At 33.1% G+C, this 21,348-nt stretch overlaps 1 long non-coding RNA gene across 1 annotated transcript; it reads left to right on the top strand.

Moving 5' to 3' along the window:
• The first annotated feature begins 5,555 nt into the window (after positions 1–5,555).
• Positions 5,556–19,607, top strand: LOC128206245 (uncharacterized). Its single transcript, XR_008256420.1, has 4 exons — positions 5,556–5,656; positions 11,137–11,210; positions 17,370–17,492; positions 17,904–19,607. It is a non-coding gene; the product is annotated as an uncharacterized LOC128206245 (long non-coding RNA).
• The last annotated feature ends 1,741 nt before the right edge of the window (positions 19,608–21,348 follow it).

The following is a 21,348-nucleotide window of genomic DNA, read 5'->3' as shown; positions in this document are numbered from 1 at the left end:
ATTCAGTCAAGGATTTGTATATTATCTTCTGCATTAGAATTTAGCACTTTGTCATTGCTAATTAGGATGTTATTTCTTTCGTCTTCTTAAAATATTGTCATTCGCATTACAAGAACTTATATGGCGGATTCAAAAGTAATTATTTGGAAAATGACAGGTTCTCTGTAAATAGCCGTAAATCCCGAAAAGTAGTTAAGATTATGGATGTAGAGCAGGCATGGAATTTGAATTAGAGAAACATCCAATTACTTGTGTGAGAATTAAGTGTTAAGGCAGATCAGATCAGATAAAAACACGTTATGTATTCCTTTTTGGAAAACACTATTCATTTATTGAACATTACTATAAAACAACTTATTAAGTCTCTGCGAAGATTGCCATTAAATTTCATAGGAACGCAATGTTAAGGGGAAACATTTAACGCATCATGTCATCAGTTAACAACGTCGCACGCGGTCTTTGTGCGAAATGTTAAGAAATGCTTTATCGTCAATTTGTTCCCAAATGGATACTTTAAGGTATTTGTAAAAAATACATCTTTTTCAATGATGTTTCCAAAGCATTTAGGTTAAAATATTAGCTCTAAGCGATCTTCTAACTCCTTAATTATCCTTCATGCAGTTTATGTATTTGATAAATTTACTTTATACAATAAACATTGTTTACACCAATGATGTTTCCAGTCCGGTTAAAATCCTAACCATCTGTCACGCTGCTGGGTAAATGACTCAGCAAGCCTCGTTACCGAATTTCGCTTGTGCTTTCGGGCCGGATGTTTTTACCCCAATCAGTAAGATATCATATATGCATTGTTTGCCTGTACAATTAATGCATTTTAAATAAAGGATCGCCCTTGAAACGGTTATAAATGCGTTTATAGTGTTGCATTTATCATTAGTATTAATTAGTAACAGTGTCAAACTGATACTTAGGTTTTATGAAAAGGGATAATTTCCGATAATAAGATTCCAAGTTAAACTGTCATGTTTAGTAACTCATGGTAACATAAACATTATTGCATATCAAATCGATAGACTGTTGTTCACCAAGTTGCTTCTATTTTCATCAGATAAAATCGTGAAATTCGAATTATTATAATAAAGGGGATATCGTCGACAGCCGATTTTCGTAGGTTTGGTTCTTCCTGATAAAAAAATAGTTTCATTATTTATATAAAATCTACAGAAATAAGCACAGTAGCAAAGTTTAAACATAAACCCCGTTAATGGCACAGGGTAAATGCCATCGCCATATGACACAAACAAAACAATGACAAACACAAACAAGAAACAGAGAACAACAACACCAAACTCAACAAACAACACATATCATATATGCTAAATAAAAATTAGGTGTGTTTATCAAGGATTGTTAGGTACCGCCTTTGAATGACCAATAACATGTAAATTTACTGTAGGTTTAAACCAGTTGGTGTGCACAGCCTCACTCTTATCCCAACAATCCTGTATAAAGGAAACAGAAAAAAAGCAAAATCTTATCAAAGTATGCATTACCTTGAAGAAACTTAATATAAATAGAAATAACAATAAACTTATAGGTGAACGCCAAGTACTTTATTGATTAGGGATCCCAACTCTATCTGCAGACAAATGAATACAATTCAGAATGGTACATCATTTACACGTACAATTTATGAAAATCACTAGACGAAATTTTATCATTACTAGTACCAATCAAATCTTAGTCTCATGTTAAGCTTTTCAATATAGCATTTTGTATATGGCGTTATAAACAGATGGATAAGTCATACGTCAAATACAGCTTAAAGTTTTAATGTATCTTTTATAAAGCATGTTACAAATACTTTGAAATGTTATTAGTAAGCTTCCTTTGTTTAAATAGGCAGGTTTACTGTTTAACATAGTTCGGGAATGTTCATAGTTACAACTTTATCACATCTATTTTGAGAAATCTTTTTGGATATTAAGTATAACAAATAAGGTGTGAATATTTCAGCTTGGAGTAGAAAAAGCGTCCATTAATTGGTTTTGCTATAGGTGTTATGATGCAAAACCTTTTCAGTTTTCGTCGCACAAAAGTTGCTTATCCCAATCGGGTTTATTCAACTCCGTTGATCCTACTCTCAGGCAAAATTATTTTGACACGAACTAGTAAGGACATTTCTTGAGCGGGTTAAGTACCTTATTGTGACAATTTGAGCTAAAGCAAAGTCTTAACCACTGGGGATATTTGTAAATATCGGACTAGACTAATCATAGTAACACATATCATTTAACAAATAAACTTTAGTCCGGGTTTTTTTAATAATCTGTGTAAAGCAATTGGTGGAGCATGATCAGAGACCATTACAATATTTAGAATATTCAGCAGATAGCTGTTAAACTCTTTAGTAATGGTATCATTTCTTCCATTTAAATAAATCAATCTCTTTAAGGAAATGTAATACAAGCGCTACAAGTTTCCTGTTTCCTGGAATTATAATACAATTACGGCTATTAATTAGTAAACCAGGAAATACAATTAGAAAAAGGTAGAACAGAGACAACAAATTACATTTTTACAGATAATATTAGTTCAAATGACCAAAAAGATAATGCTTTGTTTGAGATAATGTTTAACATGAAATAAAGCAGATTCAATTTAGATCGAAATGAGGTCCATTTAGCCCTAACAATAATACATAATACGTGTAGCAAATACGGTAACAGTAAAAAGTGATCGTAGATATTTATCCAAATTATCAAAAAGACGATTTGGAATGTTCAAAACATAATGTTCATGTTTATGCGTATTTTAAATTGATATATATATATATATAGTTTCGCACTAAATTCACAGCGTTTTAATCAGAAGTGGGAGTTATTATTGTCAAATCTATGGTGAAACAGCATCCGGATTAAGTTTGCAAATCCGGAATTTTTGCAAACTTATTTTTTTTATTTTTCACCCAATGTTTTTTATTTTTGTATTTTTAAAATGTGTTAGGTAATACTCATAAGAGATATTTTTTGTTTCCTGAAATTAAATTTAGAAATATGTTTTTTTGGCATTTAAAGTCAACTTTTCCAATGGAAATCCCATTGGAAAATGGCCTTCCCATTGGAAAATGGTTTTTTCCAATTGGAAAATCAGCCCAACTTTTTTTGTTGGAAAATTCTCCCACATTTTCAAAAAAGGAATTAGTGATAAATAACAATCATTATCATTAATGGTTAAAATGTTATCTAGAAAAAGTGCGTTTATAGTACTTTTTATCATTTTTTGTAAAAAAAAATCCCGTCGACCAATTTTTCCAATTGGATATTTCCCACAATTCAATATGGGAAAAGTCAGGAAATTGGTAAACTCCAATTGGAACATTGTCCCATTGGAATCTTCCAATTGGTAACATTGGCAATGGGCTTAATCCAATTGGAGGTTCTGGCAATAAATTTTAATGGGAAACTATTTCAACTTTCCTAAATCTCTTAAAAGAATACCTATTTATTTATTTAGGAATATATTTGAAGTTTAGTTTTATTGTTTACCTGTGTCCTGACATTGTATCCATCCAATTCCAAGCTAATACTTCTGTGCCGATATCTTAGCGATAAGATTTAAGCATCTTTTAATGAATTTGAATGCAATAAATCATATCAAAAATTACCTGAAGTATTCTTACTCAACCAGTGACACAAATTCCAATTTTTAAATATCTTTACACTAGTTTCATCTCCTCAGACGCCATTTTTAATCGATTAAGTTGTGGTTACAAACGACTAAGAACTTATTCATTTTGGGACCAAAGCTATACTCAGTTTTACGCTTGAAAATGTTATTTCGGTTGTCAGTACCTTTACACAAAAAATGTACCATTTTCTTGATTTTCAATGAAGATGTAATTAATTGATGGAAATCCATATGAAATGTTTTACCTAAGATAATAGTTTATTTCATACACACTGTTCTGCAGGGGAGCAGGACCTTTCAACCCCAAGAGGCTTTTCAACCCTCCTAAAAAAGAACCCTTTTCAGTTTTCAACCCATAGACTTTTAAACCCCTATTTCAAAGACTTTTCAACCCCTACCTGTTTGGACTTTTAAACTCCTATATCAAAGACTTTTCAACCCCTAGTTGAATTATTTTAATAACCATATTAAAGACTTTTTAACTCCTAAACCAAAGACTTTCCAACCCCTATTATTTGGTTTTGAGCTGGTCCAAGCTAAACACCATTAAAAATGCTGGAAGGCATTTTAGAATGTTAACATGCATCATGTGTCCATGAAATGCCTTCCTCAAACAGTAATACTAATATATGTTTTAGAAAAAAATATCGAACTGTACAAAAATATAAGGCTGGTGAATTTTGCATTACAGAATAAACGCTATTGGCAATTAATGCCATGGTGTCACTTTACTACATACCCGGTAGTAGTATATAAGCCAGTCATCCTACAAGATAGCAGTGAAGCAAAAATACACATATGATGATTACTTGTAAATAATCTTGTATATGTGGAAAAAATTGAATTTGTTATCTAGCTGATTGTAAAAACACTTTGTCATTCTTAAAGGGACTCGTACCTCATTGGCACCAAATAATCATTTTCCAGGTAATGTGTCTGAAATAATTAGTTAACTCTTTGATACTAAATTGCAGAACAAAATACAATGAAAGTATGAAAATAAAGTCTTGTTTTAATCAGGGGTGAACCTACGCTTGTTACGTCAAGGACAAATAAATAGCATAACCACTCAGCAAAAGGGACTCATACATAATTTATGAATATTTTGATCATGCATACCTTGGAAGCAACACCTTTTATTTCGTATTTAAAACAAATCTGCTAAAGAACCACATTTTACAAACTATGAGCTATAACTTATACAATAAACTCATACCTGGTTGAGCATTTTTGAGGTAGAAATGAGGCACCCAAAATGCCAACAAGTACATATGCATGCATAAATATTGAAGCAATGGTTAACATCGTCGCTTAAGTATACCCCCCCCCCCCCAACCACAACGTACCGATGTCGTCCAAGTTAACTTTTCGTTTCGAGGTAGGTGATACAGGGTAATCCAGAAAAACTGGAAAAAACAGACCAACCTTTTAGGTTGTGAAATTGCGTAAATTTGTTTAATTATTTTTTGTTCAGTGACACTGTTATTCAAAATCAATACATACACATATATAACAAACATCAATTGTGACTGATAAACCTTTAACTACATACTAAATAATGCATTTATTGAAAATATTTATTACTGATAACAATATTGTAACCGTGTTTTTAATAGCAGAAAGCGCAAAAAGTATTAAATGATTGGCAAATGCTAAAAGATTTATTGTGGTCTACTATAGTCTCATAAGGTAGAAATACCGTGTGTAATGCTCATTTCTTTCAAATTTAACTCGATATCCTTTATAAGAACCATTGTTTTCGACATTTATTCATCCTTTTAGGAATATTGAAACAATATTATTAATTGTGGTAAACCTTATCTGGGAGTACTTAAGAGTGCATCTTTATTACTCGAGTGAATGTACGTTCAAACCGGTTTAACACAAACATGTCACAGTAATCAATACCATCTGCGTTAAGATTGAATGATTTTGTTTTATGGAGGTTTGAAGAGCGATGAATGGCACTAAAGTGGTGCCAAATTGATATCTCAAACACCCATTGGTAAGTCATTTATTTTTTCCATTTAATTTTTTGTCTTGATTTTTTAATATATAGACAGTCAAGAAGTAGGACATCTCGTAAAGAACGTTCACTTGAAACAGGCCTCTTCTTATCCACACTTCGACAGGGAGTGGGGATACTCTGCCTAAATAGCCGTCAACGAGTATTTTAAGAAATATCAAAATAATAAAAAATGGTGTCCCAGTGGTTGCACCAGTCAATTGTAGCCATGCCCCCCCCCCCCCCATAGTCCACCTAAATGACCGTCAATGAGTCTTTTGACGATTTTTAGACTATGACAGTTACAGTGATACACATGAAATGTCAAAATAATAAAAAAGTATCCCTAATCGCTCATTATTGTAGCTTCCCCCCCCCCCAGCCTAAAATTATAGACGTGTAATACATTCTTCCAATCCTTACTGGTTGACGGTAAATTTCCGAACAGGGCACAAATCCCGAACACCGGCTAAAACACGCGTTTGTTTACCGTGATCGATTATTCGATGATCTAGATCAATACAGAGGCTTGCCTTGGTCACACTTGCGAAGTTTCATCTTGTTTTGTTAAGTATTTTTCTAAAAAATGCCATTCAATGTTTATACGCTTAAAGATCAAAATGTAGCACATGGGGGAATGACATCAGAGGGCGCACGCACATCTTTAGGTTTTGCAGTTAAGATATTTATAAATAGAAATCACGGTTTACATTTGAAGCAAATGTTTTGAAAAAACCTCGGAAACAATAAATCACTTTGCAGCTAAGTGTTTATTTAATATAGCATACTTTTTAATTATAATTGTATGACCATGTATTTTCGCTTTTCAAGTGTTCGGTATTTGTGCCCTCCATAGCGTAATTTGAAGGGTGATTTACTGTCCATAAAATGAACGATTTTCGACATAATATTGACAAGATCGTGAATCTGTACTTTGACAGCTGTTTTCTCATGAACCAAAGATGTTTCATACCAAAGTTTAACTTACTACAACATAAACTCTCCAAGATAATTGTAAAAAACATCAGAAAGTGTTCGGATTTGTGACCTTAGCCAGTAACGTCTTAACAGGTTTGTGCAAAAACCGGGGGTGTTTTGAAAAATATTGAAATTGTATTAAGTGAAGTATTTTATGGTGTAAATTGATCATAAGGCCAGAGTTTTTATATCTTTAGATTTACGGGAGCGCCGTACCTAAATATTGCAAAACCCAAATAAAAATAAAATTCATTTTCGTAGTTTTATTTTTATTTTTTCCGACGAACGTTGCTCCAATGTTAAGAAAAAAATAAAATTAGTGTTCTATAACCCATATCTCAGAACCAACTGGTGTACCAATTGTCATTCATTATCGGTCTCTTACCGCACAAACCACGTACACCAGTCGGAAATACGCGGGGGAAACAGAACAGGTACCCGTTACCATAACAACGTCCTGTCAAAAGTGAAAGTACTTTTTGTCATACCCCTTATTTCTCACAATTTCTGCAGCTATATAGAAATGTTTTACTACAAAAACGTTCCGATGTTTATGTTTCATTATTTAAATCAAACCGTGGTGAACTTAGAGCGTGTTTATTGTGATTTTTTGTAGATTCAGTATGTTGTTCGCGTTTCGTGGAATGATTGCGAAACTTCCGGTCAAAATAAGGAGACAGAAATTCGTGGGTTGTATTGTCTATTAAAAGTCTTTGGCGCACGTCGTATATTAACAAGGATGAATTGGATTACAGCGCAAAAATGTATAGCTTCTGACAAACACAAACTGCAAAATGATATCGTGTTCATCATAGTCAAAATGGATATTTTTTTCTGAATTTGACTCTGGGGAGCATTGAACACACTGCTTCACGATCACATATTTGAAGAGAAAAACACAAGGTATCGTGATATTCGTAGTTGTTAATTAGTTTAATAATGATTAAGAATTTAAATCGTTATAGAATACTGAAAATGATGTAATAATAACATAGTGTGTGTTTCCGATAAAACAGAAAAAATCTGAACATAAGATATCTGGCAGTCAGTGCAAGAAGTCAAACTTATCCGTTGCTTATTGCCAACGGGCATAGCTGGAATTAGAAGGATATTTTTCAGGACTGATTCTTAAATCAGTTCTTAGACCTGGTTTTTTGAAACATATAACACTTGTAGAATTTATCTTAATGCTCCCGAATTTTCTTTGGTGAAGTACATAAATGTAGATTTTGACTGTCTGTGAATCCGTAAGCCCTGTCAAACTTTGAAGTGAAGAGGAATTTCCATCAGGGCTTCTACTTTTTTTGGTTATATTTTCTATATAAAAACCACATCACGGTAAATTGTCACGGTGCTATTTCGTTAAAGACAGAAAAACACATTTGACCTCCTTATTATACCGTGTCTGAAACTGTGTTCAATGTTTGATTACTTCACAATGGAAAGGATATGCTTATATTGTGGGCAAAAGGTTAGAATTGGCCATTTAAACTTCTTTATTACACTGACATGTTTCATAAAATCCATGGGTTGATAATATATGCACCTCATATGCATAGATGCATTCGAACAAATATATACAATTAATTTCAATGAGCACTTGAACTCACAGTGTTGAGGTCAAAATTTTCAGTCATTAAAAGGATCTTTTAATTATGCTTTTGAAACTTTATGGTGATCTATCACCCTTTTTTCAGCCTATGAAATAGCTGACACATGCAAGGTGTGTTTTATCTTCATGATATAAGAAGATTTAAAAAATCAAAAAAATCGGAGAAAATCCGTTTTATTTTTATTTATTTCTCCTTTGGGACATTTTATGCATTTTATTTTTATTTTTATTTCCTCCTCCTTACCCAACTTTTTGAAAAATCTCCCGTAAATCTAAAGATAAAAAAACTCTGGCCTAAAGGTTTTTATTCATATTTTACCATGTAAGTGAAAAGTTATTTTGCATTAAAACACATTATTTACCTTTCCAATAAAACGAAAGTTGACTGACAGAGACAACAATTATGCCAAGCGGAACAACTCGACCCAATCGTAATAACTCGGCCGCCACTGACAAGCTTCTAGATAGACCTCGTAAATACAATCGTAACAACTCAGCCATGGCCGAAATGTTCTGATTGTTTAAAAATTGTGCCCTGAAGCCTTGCAGGTGCCCTTCATGTATATATTGCTATGTTTTGACAGCAAGAAATGAAAAAAACACGTCAAACTCATAATTATTCGTAGAATATGACATTTTTATGTATGGAACTGATATAAAATAACATAATCTGGTAATATTTCTTGTTTTATGATATTTTTGAGATGTTAAATGCTTTAACCCGGAATCCCGATCGGAATAACTACCCACTTTTGATACTAAACAATTTGTACGTGAAGGATTTGCCATATCAAAAAACGTAAAAAAATCCGTAAACATACAATTCTTTGGTCTACTAAGATTTAGCTGGGTTGGCTGGACCGAAAGTAAAAGTCCCGGCTATTCCCCGAACCTTGAGGGGGGGCATGGTTACAATTGACTGGTGCATTATTGTAGCAAGGGGGGATAGAGATGGCGCATTTCCCACTAAAATTGTGTAAGAATTTACTTATTTAATATAGTTGACTAAAGAGTATTAAACTAGTTCAAAATGAGCTATTTCAGACAAAGTCTCTGCTTTCCCCCGCACCTAAAACAAGGAAAGCTGTTTTATTTTTTGTTAGGCATATATAATAACAGCATTGAGGAACAACGTTTAAGTAATATCTTTACGAATCTTTTAAGGTTTTTTTAAACTGCATGTATATTTAAAGGTAGAATACCCCTTATGGGCATCATTTCAAACTATGATCAGCTTGATAATTTCTTATTATTATGTGTATCATTTCCTGGTTTTAAAATTTAGAAGAATTTTACTGTCAAATCAACAAATATAATCAAACTGTACTTAAATAGTAATTAAAATTTTAACACAATGTTTTGACATCATAAAAAATGGGTCCTTGTGAATGTCATTTTACAGCGATATCAACAAGTTCAAAAAATACTCATGACCTGTTCCTTATCAATATGAAATATCTTTAACCTTTTTGGAACATTATGCAAAAAAAAACCAGTATGTTTTACCTTCGGTATAAGAAAATAACTATTTTTTAATAAAACTACTGTTGAAAAATGTAAGCTAATGAAATGGAAAATAAAAAGATGCTTCTGGGTTGCTTTGAAGTTGAACTGCTCACATGAACCCACAAAAGATGTGTAGGTATGTGCTTAACATTAAAGGATAAGGCATTAAAATGAAGCATTTCAAGTGGAGGTTTTCATTAGGGTAGTGCTACCTTAAACACACACTTTACAATTATTTTTTCTCTTTTTTTTTTAACCAATGGACTATACAAACAGTAGGGTCAGTCCCAGTATACAGGACAATTATTCAATAAAATGTTTATCCTTTTGATATCATAATTGTTAAAAAAAATATCAAAATGTAAAGAAAAAATAACAGAGACCGGGTTCAAACTGTGGTCGCCAAAATTGCAGTCCAGTGTTGTATCCACTGCTACGAAAGTTTACACTTGTCTATTTAATTTAATATATACCTAGCTTGGTAACATTAAGTGATAACATCGATAATTTAATGGAAACAAAAATGTGAAAAATTAATTAATTGTAAACTATGTGGTACTTCAATTAGTTAGTTTCAATGCATTGTACACATTGATACCAAGTTCATGTCAGTTTTCGACAATTTTCTCTTCTTTCGCTATTTCATCATACGGTGTATAGCCCCTGAATAAAGTTTCACTCTGTTTCATTGAGTAATTATTTCTTAAAAATCCTTTCTTTGTTCTAATCTGCTAAAAGGTCAAAATGTCACAGTCATGTGAGCATCTTTGAGGCCTCTCAGTTATTATAACCAATGCACCAGTCAATTGTAACCACGCCCCCCCCCCCCCCAGGTCCGGGGGTATACCGGGAATAGTCGGGGAAATGGGCCGTGTTTTTACTTTCTATGTGGCCACGCAGGGCCGGGTGACCGCGGTGGTTTTGTCTTTGAGCCAAATTTAGCCGAGATTGGGCCTTATATAGAGTCTCTGGTGTGCGGGGGCATTTGGCGGGGGTTTTACCATCAGTTCGTCCCCGCAGGGGAGGGGGATTAGACCCAGGATTGGCTGGACCAAAAGTCAAAGTCCCCGCTATTCCCCGGACCTGGGGGCGCCGTGGTTACAATTGACTGGTGCACAACATATAAGATAGTTATAAAATAAATAAAAGTACAGTTAATCAATATATTTTAATTTTAATGTGGTAAATTAACAAAGAATTAGATAGATGCTTTATGCAAAATCTCACAAAGATGTAAAAAAAATACTAAAGAGTTCGGTTTTGCTAGTTTGTAAAAATATTTCATGGAATCATGGTAAATTGTTATATTATGTCCAATGACAGCCCATATATTTTTAACTACTTGAACCTTTCTTGTTATAATTCTTATTATTTATTTTTTTAGTTGATGTGTGATGCTGATAATACAGAGACAGCTAGAGTGACAGAGTTTGATGAATAAACTTAAATTAAAAAACAGTGAGTACAATAATCCATTTTAACATGTCTTGTGTGTAAAGTGTGATTCCGAAGCAGTAAATATATATATATATATATATATATATATATATATATGTATCTTTAAGTTTTGAATCACAAATTTAGATCAAAGATCTATTATCACACAAAACTATATATGAAATATATATGAAAAGTCATGTGAATGGTGCAAGTCATATAATACAAAATTTATATTGATCAAGTCAAGCCATGCCATGTAAAAAAAAAACTGACATCATATCAAAGATTGTATGAATCATTCTCAGAGCTTATAATTGAAAATATTTAATTGGTTGTAAGCGGACCATGCACGGTAATTTTGAGTAACCCCACCAGCCAATACAATATGGCTATTAAGAAAGGCTTTGATAATATGTTTTATCTAATGTTTATCTTTCCTAAAATATTTATATTTATAAATCTATTTACCGGTATAAATCTGTATTTATTTATTTATTAATGCATTTATTTGCTCACTAATATATACAATACACTTATCGTTGTATATTGTCTAGCTAATACATGTATACAAATATGCATAATATGCATAATTATGGGAGGGGGGGGGGGTCATAATTACCTATGGTGTACTGTCTTGTTCTTACAAATATGATTTTGACTAAAATCCTTACTGAAAAAGCAGTGCAGACTGGCCTGTTTAAATAATTAATTAAATCTTAATGGGTTTAAATGTATTCTATTTTATTTTTAAAGATATTTTAGAGTTTAAAAGGAAGAGAGTCTGTTTTAAAGACTAAATAATTATATAGTCAGGATAAAAAATAATCAAGTTCAAATAATTTTCCTTTATTTGGCAAATGGAAAAAAGCTTTATATATTAAGAATGTTTTACTCGATAGAAAGTAGGCCCAGTATCTTTTGCATTGCAACACTAAGAAAGTAAATATTTATTTTTTGTCTACCAATTCCATCAAAGTCTGTGAGTGGCTTATGATGCTAGGCCTGCCAATTTAATGGTTTTTCGAAATCATAAATTGAGACAACTTATAACTTTTGTATAAAATCTTCAAAGCTTTCAATAACTTAACATGTCATCCACCTTATTGTCTCAATTTAAAAATAGTTTTCACTCAACAACTTACTTATAAATCAGGATAATAGTTTGATAATGACTATCACTATCATTCTGTAAGATAATGTACTGGTACATAAATTTAATCCCCAATATATCAGATGAGTGTGATAGTATATGTATATGCTCTTAAAAGTTGTAGCCCGGAATTATACTTAGGAAACAATAGAGTCATTGGACTGTTACACGAATTTCAATGGCTCGAAATTCACCTTTTATTTGTACCGGCATGGGAAAACCCTGTTATGTTAATACATATAGCATGGAATTAACATAACTGGGTTTTCCCATGCCGGTAACAAATAAAAGGTGAATTTCGAGCTATTGAAATTCATGTAACAGTCCAATGACTCTATTGTTTCTGAAGTAACGTGTATATATTACAACGGTTTAATTGTTTTTTTTACCGTAGGATTAGGTTGGGAAAACCAGAATAGCTATAATTCCGGGCTACAACTATTCCGGGCTATATGTATTAATATATATATATATATATAAATGTACGAAATCAATGTGGGATTTTCATTAAGTTTTGATTAAACCATCTTTGTAACAAATTACAGTTACTTCCAAATTACATCTTATTCTACATAATACAAACTGGAGGACAGTTCTTTTTATTTGGTAATGTTAAGAGACTTGAAGACAAAAAAAATGTTTAAATTCAGAAAACCTTACACAAAGTAGAAACCTTCTATTAATGTCATTATCTTGAAAAAAATGAACAATTGCCTTTGAGCAATTGTATCAATCTGTGAAAATCTACATTTTGCCTTCGACATGTTATACAATTTAAGGATATTTACATGGAAATTAAGCTCAATTCTTAATTGACAGTCATGTATTTCTTCCAAAATTTTCATAGTATAAGGAACATGAATTTTTTATGAATTTAAGTGCATAACTGCAGATAATGATCATTATCTTAAATCAATTACAAGCCAATTCATAGTCATGCATATAGCCCCCTTTTCAAAATATGATTGTGATTGTCTCAAATGACCAGTCTTTCTCTGTGGGGGGTGGGGGCTGTCAGTCACAAGGAAACCTTTAAAAGGCATATTCATTCAGCCAATCAGATGTCCGGTTCAGTGAAAGGGGCGATGTCAGGTCAAGTAAAAGGGGTGGAGCTAAAACAAATACTGACATTCAATGTAGGTGGATCCCCCTTTGGCCTCACAAATATGTTTCAGTCACACTAGGGGGTGTGACAGGGTCAAGCCATAATGGAGCCATAGGCAAGCAGACTTTTATTAACCCAACAACAACAACAGGTGTAATTCTTACCAACTGAGGAAAAAACTTTAAAGGTTTTATTATTTCTCATTTTCTTATACAAATTAAATATCTAACAATGACAAATATAAAATATGATAATTCAAGCATAATATTGACACCAAACATGACACATCTTGCAAATGGTCTTGAATAAAATTCCTACACTTCTTATAATGATAATACATGGGACCAATATCAAAACCATTATCCTGTTAAATAGGACAATGGATTTGATATTGGTAATTCGCAGACAATACAATGTAATTAAGTAAAAAATACACAGTATGCACACCTGGCTTCACACAAAAAATTGTTGCTTAGGCCAAAAAAAAGTATTCATAGTTTCCATTTAAATATCAAAAAAAGGTAGGCATACGGTAACTGTTTTTGGTGGGGGGTTTTGAGGACCATGTTTCTTTAGCAAACTGACCTATATCAGGGTATTATTAAGGTCTTTACTAAAAAAGCACATATTGATCAAAACACCAAAAACAAAAAAGGATCAGAAGGATTAAAATAGGGTCAGTTGGGCGGAAACAAAGATTTTTTAATCCTTATTTTGTCAATGATGTCATGTCAGTGATCAAAATGATAACACAATTTAAGCCCTGCATTCTGGAATGTGGGGCTAAATTCTTGATTGTGTTATAGTAGGGCCAAAAATAAAATGATTGTGTTAGGGTTACATCCTTTTTAAAAACAGAAAGAGTAAAAAGTATAAAGGATTACATTTTTAAAATACATAATCTCATTATTTTTAAGAATCCACCAGTCATTTAATATGTGCGTTTTCACTTTAAAATACGATTCTAGGACATTTGCCCCCCCGGATGTTTGCCCCCCCGGATGTTTGCCCCCCCGGATGTTTGCCCCCCTTTTGGACCATGGCGGACATTTGCCCCCCCGCCGTTTTCGAGGGGGCGGACATTTGCCCCCCCGCCGTTTTCGAGGGGGCGGACATTTGCCCCCCCCTCTACTACTCGTAATGAATTCCATGTTGCTTCGTGGAAGTGAATTGTGAGTTGTAATTTGTGATAGGAAATACGTCCATTATATGAGTCCCGTGTTCTTAGTTTGTATTTTGAGCAAAAGTACGTCACATTTTTCTCGTTAATTATCTCTTCTTTGATATCATGCAAACAGAGGTAAATAGCGCGATCGAGATTGCTTTAATTGTTTCTCATTAATTAACTCTTCTTTGATATCATGCAAACAGAGGTAAATAGCGCGATCGAGATTGCTTTAATTGTTTCTCATTAATTAACACTTCTTTGATATCATGCACACATAGGTAATTAGCGCGATCGGGATTGCTTTAATTGTAGTGTTGGATCGCACTTTAATACAAACACATGTTTGGTGTTGATAGTTTGTAAGATTATTAAAGTTATCGCATTATCGAGTAGTCTCCCTTCTCTTATGTCGTGGCTTTTATTTGATTGAAGACATGCAAAATACACAAATTGGAGTTATGTTGGTTAATAAGCAATTTTGGTATAGGTTTGTCTAGAATATTACTTATATAACCGGGAGGGCAAATGTCCGCCCCATCGAAAATGGAGGGGGGGCAAATGTCCGCCCCCTCGAACATTGAGGGGGGGCAAATGTCCGCCATGGTCCAAAAGGGGGGCAAACATCCGGGGGGGCAAATGTCCGGGGGGGCAAATGTCCGTATACCTAAAATACATGCAATGTTACAGTCTTGTTTTCAGTAAGTAACTTTTCCTTAAATGTATTCTTTGGAAAGTAATTTAAGGTTTATTATTCAAAATATATGTTAGTCAACTTGTGTATGTATTGATTTCCAACTTTTTTATTTTTTGTTTAAACTTTATGTATTCGAATTTCTTTGCGTAAATACCTGCTTATGTGATAAAAGACTGCTGACAAAAGATTAGATTTCAGATTTTGATATTTCCATTCCAAATTTAATGTTTTATAGCTTAAACTGCTACTAACAGTTTAAGAAAAATGCATAAAACATTAATTTTGGACGGAAGTATGAAAAGCTACAATCTGATATTTTGTCAGCAGTCTTTTATCACTGGTTTGCAGATATTTGCGCAAAAATTCGCTTGTTCGAAGACAAAAATTAAAAAAAAATTGTCAAAACGTTCAATCTGTGAGGTTGCAGCTTTAATATAAGACTAACGTAAATATTAAAAACACATGAGGCCCCTTTAATATTAACATGTCAATATCAAAAAGAAGATGAAAACTGAAAACTATGAGAAGGTGTTTTTATAATTAAAAATAAATTGCTTAAAGCAAATATCTAAAATTAATAATTGTCATGCAAAGCAGCCTGTAATGAATATGAATATTAGATTTTGGCCTTGAACACCTTTTTAAGAAGAGTGTTTTGAAGTAAGGATTATCATAATGCTGAACTTAATATTATACTGTAGCTTTGTAGCAAATCCTTATGATTAAAGTCACTGTGTCTTCCTTGTGCTGTGATAAAGATCTCCATAGTAACATTTCTAAACCTAATAAATTAAGTGAAAAAGGGTGTTTATTGGGGGTAATAAAACACATCTTGATAATGACCAATTAGTTTTAATCTTTCAAGTGTTGGTAGGATGGGAGGGGGGTCTTAACTTTTAGAACTGCCAATATTTTCCTGGTTATTTTGTCCACCATGTCAAAATGATCTGGGTTGTTTTGTCAACCCTGTCTTAATGGGTTGGACATGTTTTGTCCCCTTAGTCAAAAATGACATGGGATGTTTTGTCCTACATTTTTATAAAGGAGTTCAGAATAAATAACACATTAGTTTGCATGCTTATATTAAATAAATGCAAATGACTTTCATTATAAGTTTAAAAAATACTCTTAAAGCTGCATTCTCACAGATTTACCATTTTTACAACTTTTTTATTTTTGTCTTGGAAAGAGCAAAGATTGTTGATAAAAAAACAGATCTTAGATTTTCATATTTTCGAAAATTAATGTTTTAGAGCTTAAACCCTTACTAACGGTTTAAGAAAAATGCATAAAACATCAATTTATGAACTTAAATATAAAAATCAGCGATCTAATTTTTTGTCAGCAGTCTTATATATCTGGTCTCCATGGATTGTAGCAAAAATTGGCTTGTTCCAAGACAAAAATTAAAAAGTTGTCAAAATGTTTAATCTGTGAGAGTGCAGCTTTAACTATGGAAGCTTTTCAGTCATTTGCCTATATGTCTATTTGATTCAGTAAATTGTATGATGATTCATATAAAGCTAGGCTTATAAGGATATGCTTATTTTCATTGGATTCTATTTTTAGCACATAACAGCTTCATTACAAGAATATATTAATTATTATTAAAGCTGCACTCTCACAAATTTACCGTTTTTACAACTTTTTTATTTTTTTGTCTTGGAAAGAGCAAATTTTTGGGTAAGTATCTGCAAACCAATGATAAAAGACTGCTGATATAGATCATATCGCAGATTTGCATATTTTCGTTTGAAAGCCAATGTTTTGTGGGTTAAACTATTACAAACGGTTAAAGAAAAATGCATGATCTAATTTTTTGTCAGCAATTTTATATCACTGGTTTTCATGGATTCTTGAAAAAAAAAAAAAAAATTACTTCCTCTGTTGGCCAATTGAGAACAAAATCAAGAGGTTTTGGGTTTTGCTGTTTATACGTTCTGGGATTTTTCCAAAGCATTTATTTATAGGACTTATGAATTTTATGTACAGCATTCTGTATATTGTCAAGTGTCCTTTTTTTTAAATTATATACAACATGTATAAATTTAATGTTTCAGGAAATAACCATCATCTCTCTCAGAGGTCATCTTTCTCATTATTGTGGGGAAACCTCAAAGGGCATCAGGAAAACCTTCATCAACCTCTTTGTGCCCAGTGGCTTGTGCAACAGTGTTTCAGAAGTATAAATACCTTTTTAATTTGTGTATATCAATTGTATAATGACTTGTTTGTATATATTAAATATATATATATGATTTATTATATATATATATATAGACTGGTTAATCTTATGACTTCCTGATAGTATTTAAGTTGTGAAATATTAAATAATCTAATCATAAAAAATGCTTGGAAATAACAATAAAAAAAAGATATTTGTCGAATAGGAAGTTTCACCTGTCCTGTTTATATTACAAATCATTTTAAATCAGACAGAAAATTCAATATACTTGTTGTATCTCACTGTTTATTTGTCTTCACATTTTGTATTGTCACATCAAGCCTGTTTGAACATCCTAGAGAAGATAAGTGTATAGAAGCGGATATGATATAATAAATATGCATATAAATGTGCTTGGGATTATTTTCAGATTATCATTAAAATGGGGATAATGGATGACTGGCCACACATATGGGGCTATGGACAAGCTTCAGAGCAGGCTGCCAGGTGGTGATGTTAGTAGTTTATACTCCGGGTCCTGGCGTGAGCACATTGAAGGGTCCCTGAGAGTGACAGTTCAACCACCGCATACCTATCCTGGGCAGAACCAGTACTAGGTGCCTTCACCTCTGCAAGGAACTGACAACTTCTGTACATGCCAGGTGCAGTGGTACAGTGCGAATGGTCGTAGAAAGGATTTCATAACCAATCACAACAGAGGTGACCTGGTCCGCCCGGGAATCGAACCCGGGTTGTCCAATTCAGAGTCCAACGCTCTACCGATTGAGCTGACCGGGCGGACATATTAGCTACATTAGATGACAAGCCGTCTATGCTGGACATTCTTCACAATAAAATGTGATGTCACAGGAGCTGTCTATCTCAACAGCTCACACTGTCCGTATTTGACTAAAGGAATGAATGAAGTCACTGCAGAAGTTAGATTGAGGAATGTCCATGTCACTACCCATCATTTGGAAGGAGTTGGATAAAAAAAGTGTGGCCTATGTATTGAAACAGGTCCGATTTCCAGTTACGGACAGTCTTGATTTGTCTGATTACATTTTTGACCAACATGATGGTCTAAAAGAACACTTACTGGTAACTGGTAAAATCATGGCCCAGTTGTTCCAAGAGGCAGGCGAGTGGGAAGTTACTAGACTCCATTTCTTTATGGGTTGATCTGAGGTTCCAGTTCAGTTAAAGTAATGATGGAACACCAAGTGTTTGCCATAATACAGCAACATTTGATTTGTAACTATGTATTTGTTTGAATTGTTGAAACAGTACTGTTTACTAAATAATGTGTATGTATATGAAGAATAATATTATAAATAATTTGTAAGAACCTTTTGATATTAAGTAAAATGTCGATAAGTCTAAATATGTATCTGCGAATCATTTTTGTATATCTGTAAAGATTACATTGCCTATATTCCTCAATTTATATTTTTCTTTTAGCCAGTCAATAACTTTTCTTAAGTTCTATCTTCAAAATTGTCGAAACAGGGATTATAGCCCTTAATTAACCCAAATATGTAACATTCAATGCAAAATTTCTAATTGGCTGCATTTAGGCAGTTCAGATGCAGGAACAAACATCACTTGGGTCCTTAATAATAGCTTTCCATCTGACATTGAAGATCCAATAAAAGGAATTTGTCATGTGACTGTTAATTAACTCTCAATTTATTGAAAGTGAAATTACTTACATGATTTGTAAGAACTAAATTATAATGATATCAAATGATTGTTTAAATTAAATAAAATAGATGATTACATACATGAACTATTTTTATTTCTTGTTTGTCAATATGAAGAGTAATGCAATGGCTTTTGAATTTCATCAAAAAGGATGGAAAAATGTATGTTTATTGTTTAAGCAATTAATTAAGTAATAAAAGTATTTTTTTTTTTCAAATTGTGCTATCTTATAATACAGATCGTTATTTGTTTAATTTTGGTACAAATGAAGTATATAAGGTATGTCTAATGTTACAAATAGCAAAAATTCAAATGCAAATCATGGTGACTTGACTAAATGTGAATGCTAATTGAATCAAAATAGTTAATAAATAATAATGTTCATTTGAAACAATTGAGAGTATAAGTTTGGTTTGTGTATGCCATATATTCCCGGGGGGGGGGGGGGGAGGGGGGGGGAATGAAAAAATGAAAAGTATATTACTATGCGCAGTGCTATAATAATTAATAAGTAAATGTTTTTTTAAATGTCTTTTGTGATCACAATTTGTCCGGCATCCGTCTGTCGTCCGTCCATAAACTTTTACTTTAAACGACATCTCCTCATAAACCGCTTAGCCAATTTCTTCCAAACTTTACAGGAATGTTCCTTGGGTGGTCCCCTTTGAAAATTGTTCAAAGAATTGAATTCCATGCAGAACTCTGGTTGCCATGGCAACGGAAAGGAAAAACTTTAAAAATCTTATTTTTCAAAACCACAAGGCCTAGAGCCTTAATATTTGGTATATAGCATCATCTAGTGGTCCTCTACCAAAATTGTTAAAACTATCCCCCTGGGGTCAAAAATGGCCCTGCCCCGGGGGTCACTTGTTTTACATAGACTTATATAGGGAAAACTTTAAAAATCTTCTTCTCAAAAACCACAAGGCCTAGAACCTTGAAAATTGGTATGTGTCATCATGTAGTGGTCCTCTACAAAATTTGTTCAAATTATTCTCCTGGGGTCAAAAATGTCCCCGCCCCAGGGGTCACTAGTTTCATTTCATAGTGTTATATAGTAAATCTTTAAAAATCTTCTCCGAAACTGTAAGGCCCAGGGCTTAGATATTTGGTATACAGCATCATCTAGTGGACCTCTACCAGATTTGTTCAAATTATTGCCACAGGGTCAAAATTGACCCCGCCTAGGGGGTCCTTGTTTTTACGTAGTGTTATATAGTAAATCTTTAAAAATATTCTTCTCCAGAACCGTAAGGCCAGGAGATTAGATATTTGGTATACAACATCATCTTGTGGACCTCTATCAAAGTTGTTCAAATTATTGCCACAGGGTCAAAATTGGCCCCGCCCTGAAAGTTATTTATTTTTATATAGTCTTATATAATTGGACCTACACCAAAGGTATTCGAATTATTGTCCCGGGGTCAAATTGGCCTTGCTCAGGGGTCATTTGTTTTTACATTGTCTTGTCACTGAACATCTTTTCCTCTGAAAGTAAAGGTCAGAATGACTCCATACTTGATATGTAGCATCCTTACATGGTCCTTTCCCAACTTTTTTCAAATGGTTTTGTTTGGCCCCTTTTAGGGGTCACCAGAGCAAAAAATAGAAAAACCTTTAAACAACTTGATCTTATTAACTGCTTGATGGATCTTCAAGTCTGAAGCATCCTAGCATGGGCCTCTGTCAGGTCTTTTCAAATAATTTTGTTTGGCCCCTTTTAAGGGCCACCAGAGCTAAAATTAGTAAAAAAACTTAACATTTTCTTCGCATGAACCCCTTGATAGATCATCAGCAAATTTGGTTTGAAGTGTCCTTGCATGGACCTCTCTTAAATTTGTTCACATAATTTTGTTTGGCCCGGTTGCCATGGCAACCTAAAGGAAAATGTCAACAATTGGTTATAATCATCTTCTTCTCCTAAACCGCTTTGACAATTTTGATGAAACTTCATAGGAATGATCCTTGGTTGGTGCTTTTTCAAAATTGTTCAAAGAAATTAATTCCATTTAGAACTCTGGTTGACATGGCAACCTAAAGGAAAAGTGTCAACAATTGGTTACAATCATCTTCTCCTAAACTGCTTGGACAATTTTGATGAAACTTCATAGGAATGATCCTTGGTTGGTGCTTTTTCAAAATTGTTAAAAAAAAAAAATTCCTTGCAGAAC

The sequence above is a fragment of the Mya arenaria genome, chromosome 10 (assembly GCF_026914265.1).
Source record: "Mya arenaria isolate MELC-2E11 chromosome 10, ASM2691426v1".
NCBI classification, from domain to species: domain Eukaryota; kingdom Metazoa; phylum Mollusca; class Bivalvia; order Myida; family Myidae; genus Mya; species Mya arenaria.
Note: the sequence above shows the minus strand (reverse complement) of the source record. Positions and strands in the feature narration are given on the sequence as shown.